The sequence below is a fragment of the Oncorhynchus keta genome, chromosome 37 (genome assembly GCF_023373465.1).
Source record: "Oncorhynchus keta strain PuntledgeMale-10-30-2019 chromosome 37, Oket_V2, whole genome shotgun sequence".
Taxonomy (NCBI): Eukaryota; Metazoa; Chordata; class Actinopteri; order Salmoniformes; family Salmonidae; genus Oncorhynchus; species Oncorhynchus keta.
The window spans coordinates 23,890,397-23,900,314 of record NC_068457.1 but is presented as its reverse complement, the minus strand read 5'-3'; the positions used below and the strand labels follow the sequence as shown (position 1 = coordinate 23,900,314).

The 9,918-nt window shown below is 50.0% G+C and overlaps 1 protein-coding gene across 1 annotated transcript in view; it reads left to right on the top strand.

Moving 5' to 3' along the window:
- Positions 1–5,114: 5,114 nt before the first annotated feature.
- LOC127916761 (sentrin-specific protease 6-like) overlaps positions 5,115–9,918 on the top strand; it is a 51,144-nt gene continuing 46,340 nt past the window's right edge. The window contains 3 exon segments of the mRNA XM_052499798.1: positions 5,115–5,132; positions 6,648–6,681; positions 8,141–8,365. The gene's annotated coding sequence lies outside the window, so the exon portion shown is untranslated.

The following is a 9,918-nucleotide window of genomic DNA, read 5'->3' as shown; positions in this document are numbered from 1 at the left end:
GCCAGAGGCGGGCCTGGGAAACCATCAGCTGTCAGCGGTGCTGAGAGATTAATGCCTCCACCGCAGAGGGGTGGCTCACTTTTTTTTGAGGTGTGTGTGTGTGTGTGTGTGTGTGTGTGTGTGTGTCACATGCACTCAAAGTGGTGACAAGGAAAATACCATAGTGATAACGAGAGAAGACTTGGTTATTCTCAGTCCCCTTTGTCCCTCCATGTTAATGTACCTTGCATGGTGGAGGAGAGAGAGGAGGCAGGCAGGGAGAGAGAGAGGAGGCAGGCAGGGAGAGAGAGAGGCAGGCAGGGAGAGAGGAGGCAGGCAGGGAGGAGAGGCAGGCAGGCAGGAGAGAGGAGGCAGGCAGGGAGAGGGAGGCAGGCAGGGAGAGGGAGGCAGGCAGGAGAGAGGCAGGCAGGAGAGAGGGAGGCAGGCAGGGAGAGAGAGGAGGCAGGCAGGGAGAGAGAGAGGAGGCAGGCAGGGAGAGAGAGAGGAGGCAGGCAGGGAGAGAGAGAGGAGGCAGGCAGGGAGAGAGGCAGAGAGAGAGGAGGCAGGCAGGAGAGGGAGAGAGGGAGGCAGGCAGGGAGAGAGAGAGGAGGCAGGCAGGCAGGCAGGGAGAGAGAGAGGGAGGCAGGCAGGGAGAGAGAGGAGGCAGGCAGGGAGAGAGGAGGGAGGCAGGCAGGAGGAGAGGGAGGCAGGCAGGCAGGGAGAGAGAGAGGAGGCAGGCAGGGAGAGAGGGAGGCAGGCAGGGAGAGAGAGAGGGAGGCAGGCAGGGAGAGAGAGAGGGAGGCAGGCAGGGAGAGAGAGAGGGAGGCAGGAGGGAGAGAGAGAGGAGGCAGGCAGGGAGAGAGAGAGGAGGCAGGCAGGGAGAGAGAGGAGGCAGGCAGGGAGAGAGAGAGGCAGGCAGGAGAGAGAGAGGAGGCAGGCAGGGGGAGAGAGAGAGGAGGCAGGCAGGGAGGGAGAGAGAGGAGAGGCAGGAGAGAGAGAAGGGAGGCAGGCAGGGAGAGAGAGAGAGGAGGCAGGCAGGAGAGAGAGAGGAGGCAGGCAGGGAGAGAGAAGAGAGGCAGGCAGGGAGAGAGGAGGCAGGCAGGAGAGAGAGAGGAGGCAGGCAGGGAGAGAGAGAGGAGGCAGGGAGAGGGAGAGAGAGAGGAGGCAGGCAGGAGAGAGCGAGAGAGGAGGAGGCAGGCAGGGAGAGAGAGGCAGGCAGGGAGAGAGAGAGGCAGGCAGGGAGAGAGAGAGAGAGAGGAGGCAGGCAGGGAGAGGCAGGCAGGGAGAGAGAGAGGAGGCAGGCAGGGAGAGAGGAGGCAGGCAGGAGAGAGAGAGAGGCAGGCAGGGAGAGAGCGAGCAGGAGAGAGGAAGAGAGAGAGAGAGAGAGGAGGCAGGCAGGGAGAGAGAGAGGAGGCAGGCAGGAGAGAGAGGAGGAGGCAGGCAGGAGAGAGAGAGAGAGGAGGCAGGCAGGCAGGGAGAGAGCGAGGAGAGAGAGAGGCAGGCAGGAGAGAGCGAGAGAGAGGGAGGCAGGCAGGAGAGAGAGAGCGAGAGAGAGGAGGAGGCAGGCAGAGAGAGAGAGGAGGCAGGCAGGGAGAGAGCGAGAGAGAGAGGAGGCAGGCAGGAGAGAGAGAGAGAGAGGCAGGCAGGGAGGAGGAGAGAGAGGAGGTAGGCAGGGAGAGAGCGCGAGAGCGAGAGGAGGCAGGCAGGGAGAGCGAGAGGAGGCAGGCAGGGAGAGAGCGAGCGAGAGGAGGCAGGCAGGGAGAGAGCGAGCGAGAGAGGAGGCAGGCAGGAGAGCGAGCGAGAGAGAGAGGAGGCAGGCAGGCAGGGAGAGAGAGAGAGAGAGAGAGAGGCAGGCAGGCAGAGAGAGAGCGAGAGAGGAGGAGGCAGGCAGGGAGAGAGCGAGAGAGGAGGCAGGCAGGGAGAGAGAGAGAGAGAGAGAGGAGGCAGGCAGGGAGAGAGAGAGCGAGAGAGAGGAGGCAGGCAGGGAGAGAGAGGAGGCAGGGAGAGAGCGAGAGAGAGGAGGCAGGCAGGGAGAGAGCGAGAGAGAGGAGGCAGGCAGGGAGAGAGCGAGCGAGAGAGGAGGCAGGCAGGGAGAGAGCGAGCGAGAGAGAGAGGAGGCAGAGAGAGGGAGCGAGCGAGCGAGAGAGGAGGCAGGCAGGGAGAGAGCGAGCGAGAGAGGGGGCAGGCAGGGAGAGAGCGAGCGAGAGAGAGAGAGAGAGGAGGCAGGCAGGGAGAGAGCGAGCGAGAGAGGAGGCAGGCAGGCAGGGAGAGAGCGAGCAAAAGCTTCTATAAAGCCCATTAGTCCTGTGAGAGAGCTGTCTAGAGAGAGAGGAGGCAGGCAGGACCCACAGGAGAGAGCTGACCCAATCAGGCAGGGAGAGAGCCAGGTCCCAGGGGAGAGCGAGCGAGAGAGAGAGGAGGCCAGGGAGAGAGCTCCTCTAACAGGCAGCGGTCCTTCAGGAGAGAGAGAGAGAGAGGAGGCAGGCAGGGAGAGAGAGAGGAGGCAGGCAGGAGAGAGCAGAGAGCTTCTAGTCCCCTTTAAATGAACCCATTGAGAGCTCTGTGTGAGGAGGCAGGCAGGAGACAGCCATCTCCAGCTAGGTCCGTGATCCAGGCATGTCAGGCACAGGTGAGAGAGAGAGGAGGCAGGGATGTAGCGAGAGAGAGAGGAGGCAGGCAGGCATCTGTATTTATGTCAAAGGTATTGATGAACAACAGGATTTAGGCAGGCAGGATATTGCGTACTTCATCATAATCAATGTGATATATTAAAAGATGAGGTGCAGCTAAAGAGCGTGATTATTCTTTTTTTTTTTTTTTCAATGATGCTATTTTCAGGGAGAGAGCACTATCACTGAAAATATGATGATGCCCTTTTGTGTAAGAGATGTTAGAAAACAATGCTTTGAATTTCAGCTTGTTCTGATGGGGCAGGAACTTTTGGCCATCACATGACATGTGATCTGATTTGTGATCTGATTATAATAGACCAATGACTGTTCATCTGGGAAAGGGGATGGGCTCTAGACCTCAGAGAGGAGGCTCTCAGCCAATCATAGGGATGTCTATGTAAATATCTTCACATTTGTTTCCTAACGCCCACATGATCAGAGAGTGTTTCAAGGGCAAAGGAGGCTCAGGGAAATGCACTCAGTTCTGATGTTTGGTAAACTCAGTGTAAATGATAAAGAAATATATGTTGGAGTTATTTTCATTAAATAAACAGACAGTGATTTATAAGACATACAGTGATTTACAAAATACAAAGAGACTACAATGCTCATCCTCCCTACAGTGTGTTAGCTAATCATTCATCAAAGTAGTCATCTTGAGTACAAATAGATACCACTCAATCCTCTTAAGTCCTTCACTGACTGTTAGTGTGCCAGCAACTGACACACTCATTAACACACTGACTTGAAAGTGACAGTCTCAGTCGGTGGTAGAGCATGGAAAGGAGCTTCTGCTCAACTTCAGGCACAGTCAGTGTGCCAGCAGCTCCTTTATGAAGCCACCCCATTGACACACTAACTAACGGTGTCAGTGTCACTTCAAGGTGCCAGTCCCAGTAGGTGGCACCATAGATATACAAGGGAGAGAGCAGTTATGGGTGGTACAGCAGGACAAGGTGCTCCAGTTCTGGCTAGCTCAGCGCTGGCGTCACACTACAGATGACTCCCTGGCAAGCCCTGACCCTGGGCCAACCAACCCCAGCCTTGGTATGGACCGGCCTCAGTGTGTGTAGGGACCTTACTATATACAGTACAATCCCTCACCTACAGACTGGTGTCTCTCTCTCCCCTCTCTCTTCCCTCATTTTGAGAGGAAGCCTAGTATATTCTGTAACTATCTTCCACTTATCATTTAAGCCCAATGTTTTACACCCAGCTGCTGCAACAGACCACTGGCCTGTAATATTATCACTTCCCCTTGTTTGTTTAATAACAGTGTATAATCACCATACTAAGTCAGTGTCTCTGTGTGTCAGTTGTGCTTTCCAGTGAGGATGAGGAGGAGGACATGGATGATGAAGAAGAGTGCCCCAAGCTGAAGACCCCAGGCAACAGAGCCCCAGGCAAGGGAGAGCCAGACCCACCCCAGAGAACATGTACCCAAACAGGGAGGGGGGGGCGGGCGGCATGTGTCTCTAATGATCATGGTACATCATCACATGTCATAGGCCTATTCCCTTTAAGTGAGTAGAATTCTAATGATATGGTTCTAATTCCATGGTTGCTTGGACAAATAACATATAGTCTGGTTTTATTAGAGCCTTTGATAATCAAATCAAGAAAACAAAGAGCAAGAGGACATGTTTATATGCAGTACTCAGAGGACAGTGCTCAGAGAAGCCAGCTATTTCAGACTTGGATTGAGAGGTCAGACTTGGAGAAGACAACATTGTAGCCTGTATCACGACTGAGGTGAGGTTTGCCAGCTCTTGTCAGCTAACTGCCTGTCTGTAACACATGTAGAGGTTTAGCTAGCGAGCAGACAGTGGGGATTGGGAATGTGTAAGTAATAAAAGAAACCAGTCTGGTGCTGTGAGATAATTAGTAGTAGAAAGCCTCCCCAGTGGATGTTTTTAGAAGAAGCATGTAACTCTGGTTAAGATCCAACATGCTTGTTATTGTGTTTCGGGACGCTGTAGAGGAACAGATTAAACCCTATGTTGAGCATCTCAAATAGAGCTTCCCATCTCTGTTCTAGGATTTCTATGTTGCTCAGTGCAGTGTCAGAGAGGAGGCTTTACTGTAGCTGGAGGGACCTAGCTGAAGGGCCTCCACCTTAAACTCCATCCACTGTAACTTGTTGCACCTAAAAAGACATCACCAATTGAAAACATTCTAGGAAATCTTTGTCGATTTAAAGCATTTGCTTCAGGAAAGCCTTGGTTTCATGCCTGGGAAGAAATCTATTTAAGCAGTTGAGGTAAATATGAGGTGTTTTATGCAATATTGTGAATTATTTCCATGTGTGCCGGTGCCTCTGTGTTGTGATTGGCAGGCTGTGGTTGGAGAAGGTCACAGGGTCACAGAGCGTATCGAGAGCAACCTGGCAGCACACAGCCACTGCCTCCTATCATGGAACTGTCCTTCTCTACACTGCACGCTGGGGTCCCCGGTCCGGCGCAGGCCAATGGAAACCTGGTGGTAAGACCCTTTGGCTAGTGGTGTGTGTGTGTAGGTCACTCTATCTTTGTGTACACATAGGCGCGTGCTTGTGCTCCACATTCAAAATTAGCTGAGCATAATACCTGTGCGTTCCAAATTTGTGTCTCAGTTGAAGCCTTTATGAATGTAAGACAGAAACAACCAGGTTCTTTCCTCACTGTCCTGATTTCACATCAATATTTGCCCAGCTTCTTTCTTTCTTTCTTTCTTTCCATGCTCTCTTCCAGATAGCTTCCCCCTTAATGTGATTGGCCCATCACTAGTTTTTGTTCCTGGTTTATATTTTAATAAAGGACATGTGTTGTCCAACGTCTTAATGGGCCAGTCCTCACAAAATAGGGCTTACATATTACACTGATAGGACGGATGGAGAGAGCTGTAATAAAATAGAAGATCAAATATGTGTCGCTACTTTGAACACTTGGAACACAACCTTCACTGGCAGTCTCAAACACCCACATGCCAGTCTCTTACTGGAACAATAACATGATAAGCAACTCAAGACATACTCAAGGTGTTCTCCACCCCATGACTCAAGGCCAAAAAATCCTTTAACAAGCAATTAAGAAATAGTGTGGTGCTAATCACAGAGTGGGGTGAATTAAACTCCCAGTGAGTCCGAGCAAAGTTGCCTTGTAACAATAATTAAGAAATGCCTGTGGTGCTAATCCAGATTGAGTTAAAACCTTGTGGTCAATAGTGAGTTGCCTGCAGTGTGGTCAATAGCAGTTGCCTTGTGGTCAATAGATTACTGTGCAGTTGCCTTGTGGTCAATAGAACTGTTGCCTTGTTCAATTCCACTGCCTTGTGGTCAATAGTCAGCAAAACTGCAGGTGGTCAAGTCCCCATTGCCTATTTTATTTATTTATTTATTTAGTGGCTTTTGTCAGACCCAAACACCCACATGCTTTTGACCATCATGTCTGGGTCAAACTAGATTTTAACTGCAGTTGTTGTGGTCAATAGAGGTCTTTGGTCAATAGATTGACAAACTGTTGTTGTTTTCCACTGTGAACAGGGGAGTCCCCATTGCCTATTATTTATTTATTTAGCTGCTTTTGTCATGTCTGGAAACTTTCCCTCCATTGTTGAACGAGGTCTTTTTTATTGACAACCATTTTAAACAGAATATGTATTATTCTGTTATGATTGGTATTGTTTCCATAGCAACCATGCTAAATATGTCCAATGTGACTACCTATTCAATCCTTTTAGATCTACACAAGTGCATCTGGTCTGGGCTAGGGGAATACGGGTCTTGGGGAATAAGGTTCTAAAGGTTGGTCAAGACTGAGCATCAGGGTCAGGGGTCAGTCTACCCTCCTTAGTATATAAACCCAACAGGATGCTTTATAATATCCCTCCACCTTCTCCTCCTTTACCTCTTCTCTAATCAGCTATTTTATTCATCCTCCCTCTTATTACATACCGTAATGACAACATGTCAGCATTTTCCTCCTGCTAATATATGTCATCTCCCTCCTCTTTTTGTAGGTAACAGATGATGGCATCACTCTACCGCTGAAAGGTAATCACTGACAGCTTGACATTGCAGCTGTGTGTATGTGTGGTGGAGTATGACCTAGTCTAATGATCAGATGGGGAAAGGTAAAGTTACTGTGTGTTTTAGTCTTTACTGGAACACATGCAGGGTCCTTCCCTTCCCCAGGGGGATCAGATGGGCTCCATAGCCTCCCTGAGCCACCCTCTTCCTGCTGCCGTCATAGATTGCGACCTCAGTGTCTTTGTGATGACACTTAGGTCAAGGTATTCAGATGAGGAGGGCAGCGGGCAGATGAGTGGCAGTCTGTTTGTGCCATCGTGCCAACTCCTTGGTCCTCATTGTCATGCTACACATGTTTGGCTTGACAATAAGCAAATGAGTTGGCAAGAGCACAATCAGATCTGGAACCAGGCTAGTGAAGTCAGACTGGAAAACACACTTCTGTTCTGAAAGTGTAGTGCTGAAATCCATTGTCCAGCAAGGAAAGGTAGTTGGCCAGTACGATGCAAAAAAACTGTAGTTAATGATTTACAGGTATTATATACATGTAGAAGGATCAGATCAGCCTATTTTATTGAAACAATAAGGCCCGAGGGGGTGTGGTATATGGCCAAAACAACTGTGTACCCCGGCTAAGTGCTGTTCTTAAACACGACGCAAAGCGGAGTGCCTGTATACAGCCCTTAGCCGTGGTATATTGGCCATATACCACAACCCCCTGAGGTGCCTTATTGCTATTATAAACTGGTTAACAATGTAATTAGAGCAGTAAAAATAAATGTTTTGTTATACCCGTGGTATATGGTGAAATATACCACGGCTGTCAGCCAATCAGCATTCAGGGCTCGACTCACCCAGTTAGTAATATTAATTATGTGTAATGATTTAATTCCAGCCTGACGTTCCCTTAGATAACCCGTCTTTAATCCTTTATATAAATCTCATTACGGTTACTCTTGTTATTGTCTCATGGCTTACCCTGTTGTTTACTGTAGGTGAGCATGTAACGACCCTGGTCAAATGTCTGACCCTGTGAGGGTCACACACACACGTGCCCCCATACACACACTTGCACCTGAACACACACACACCTCTACACATGTACCTGTTTTTCTCTGGACTGGGTTAGGGTTAAGAAGCTCAGCTTAGGGTTCTATTTACGTTTGTCGACGGTAGGCCATACTGGTCTGCACAACCTTTTCACCCCACTTGACTCCGGGTGCATCTGTGGATCTTACTAGTGTCCTAAGACGCTTATGTTGAGCAGGAGGTGGTCAGTTAGTGAGAGCATGGTGCTAGTAACTCCAGGGTCTTGGATTCTTAACCCCCGATAGTCAGTGTATTAGACAGTCTTTCTGCCTTCTCCAAAATACTGTAGAAGAACTTTAAATAAATGACAGGGAAGTCTTTTTTGTTAGATTATTTCTGTCATCAGATATCCAGTATGATCAAAACAGAATTATTACACCCCCTTCTCCAACAGACTCCAGGGTGTCATCCGAGGAGGAGGGGGGGGTGTCGGTGAGCCTGGTGGCGTCCCAGCTCAGAGGGTACGCGGTGTGGGACGGGGGTCTAGCCCAAGACGGGAGTCTCTTCCAGGGTTGTCCCGGCCGAGCGGCCCCCTCCCTGCTCTTCCTCTGGGTGTCTGAGGCCCAGGCCAACCTGGTACAGACAGAGCTCTCTGCCCTCCACCCCGTTACACTGCCTGGTAAGACTACTCTATCAACTGGGAGAATTAAGACAGAGAAATGCATTACAATGTTAGTTGAGCCCACATAGCCTGGTTCCTCTCTAGGTTTCTTCCTAGGTTTTGGCCTTTCTAGGGAGTTTTTCCTAGCCACTGTGCTTCTATACCTGCATTGCTTGCTGTTTGGGGTTTTAGGCTGGGTTTCTGTACAGCACTTTGAGATATCAGCTGATGTACGCTATATAAATAAATTTGATTTGATTTGAGACTTGAGAGTCCATGTTAAAAAAGCAGCCTTGAAAAAGATGTCAATCTCAATGTGACTTCCCCGGTTAAATGGAGGATAAATACATCTATAGTAATATGAATAGTGGGTCAACATATTTTCACCAGATGCAGAGAATTTGATGCATGAGGCGGGATAAATTGGGACTGGTGTTCCGTCCGATCCAGAGGTGGATTTATTGGGACTGGTGTTCCGTCCGATCCAGAGGTGGATTAATTGGGACTGGTGTTCCGTCCGATCCAGAGGTGGATTAATTGGGACTGGTGTTCCGTCCGATCCAGAGGTGGATTAATTGGGACTGGTGTTCCGTCCGATCCAGAGGTGGATTAATTGGGACTGGTGTTCCGTCCGATCCAGAGGTGGATTAATTGGGACTGGTGTTCCGTCCGATCCAGAGGTGGATTAATTGGGACTGGTGTTCCATCCGATCCAGAGGTGGATTAATTGGGACTGGTGTTCCAGAGGTCCGACTCCAGAGGTGGATTAATTGGGACTGGTGTTCCGTCCGATCCAGAGGTGGATTAATTGGGACTGGTGTTCCGTCCGATCCAGAGGTGGATTAATTGGGACTGGTGTTCCTTCCGATCCAGAGGTGGATTAATTGGGACTGGTGTTCCATCCGATCCAGAGGTGGATTAATTGGGACTGGTGTTCCGTCCGATCCAGAGGTGGATTAATTGGGACTGGTGTTCCTTCCGATCCAGAGGTGGATTAATTGGGACTGGTGTTCCATCCGATCCAGAGGAGGTGGATTAATTGGGACTGGTGTTCCATCCGATCCAGAGGTGGATTAATTGGGACTGGTGTTCCTTCCGATCCAGAGGTGGATTAATTGGGACTGGTGTTCCATCCGATCCAGAGGAGGTGGATTAATTGGGACTGGTGTTCCATCCGATCCAGAGGTGGATTAATTGGGACTGGTGTTCCATCCGATCCAGAGGTGGATTAATTGGGACTGGTGTTCCTTCCGATCCAGAGGAGGTGGATTAATTGGGACTGGTGTTCCTTCCGATCCAGAGGTGGATTAATTGGGACTGGTGTTCCATCCGATCCAGAGGTGGATTAATTGGGACTGGTGTTCCGTCCGATCCAGAGGTGGATTAATTGGGACTGGTGTTCCGTCCGATCCAGAGGAGGTGGATTAATTGGGACTGGTGTTCCGTCCGATCCAGAGGAGGTGGATTAATTGGGACTGGTGTTCCGTCCGATCCAGAGGAGGTGGATTAATTGGGACTGGTGTTCCGTCCGATCCAGAGGTGGATTAATTGAGTTAAAGGTTCAATTAAGC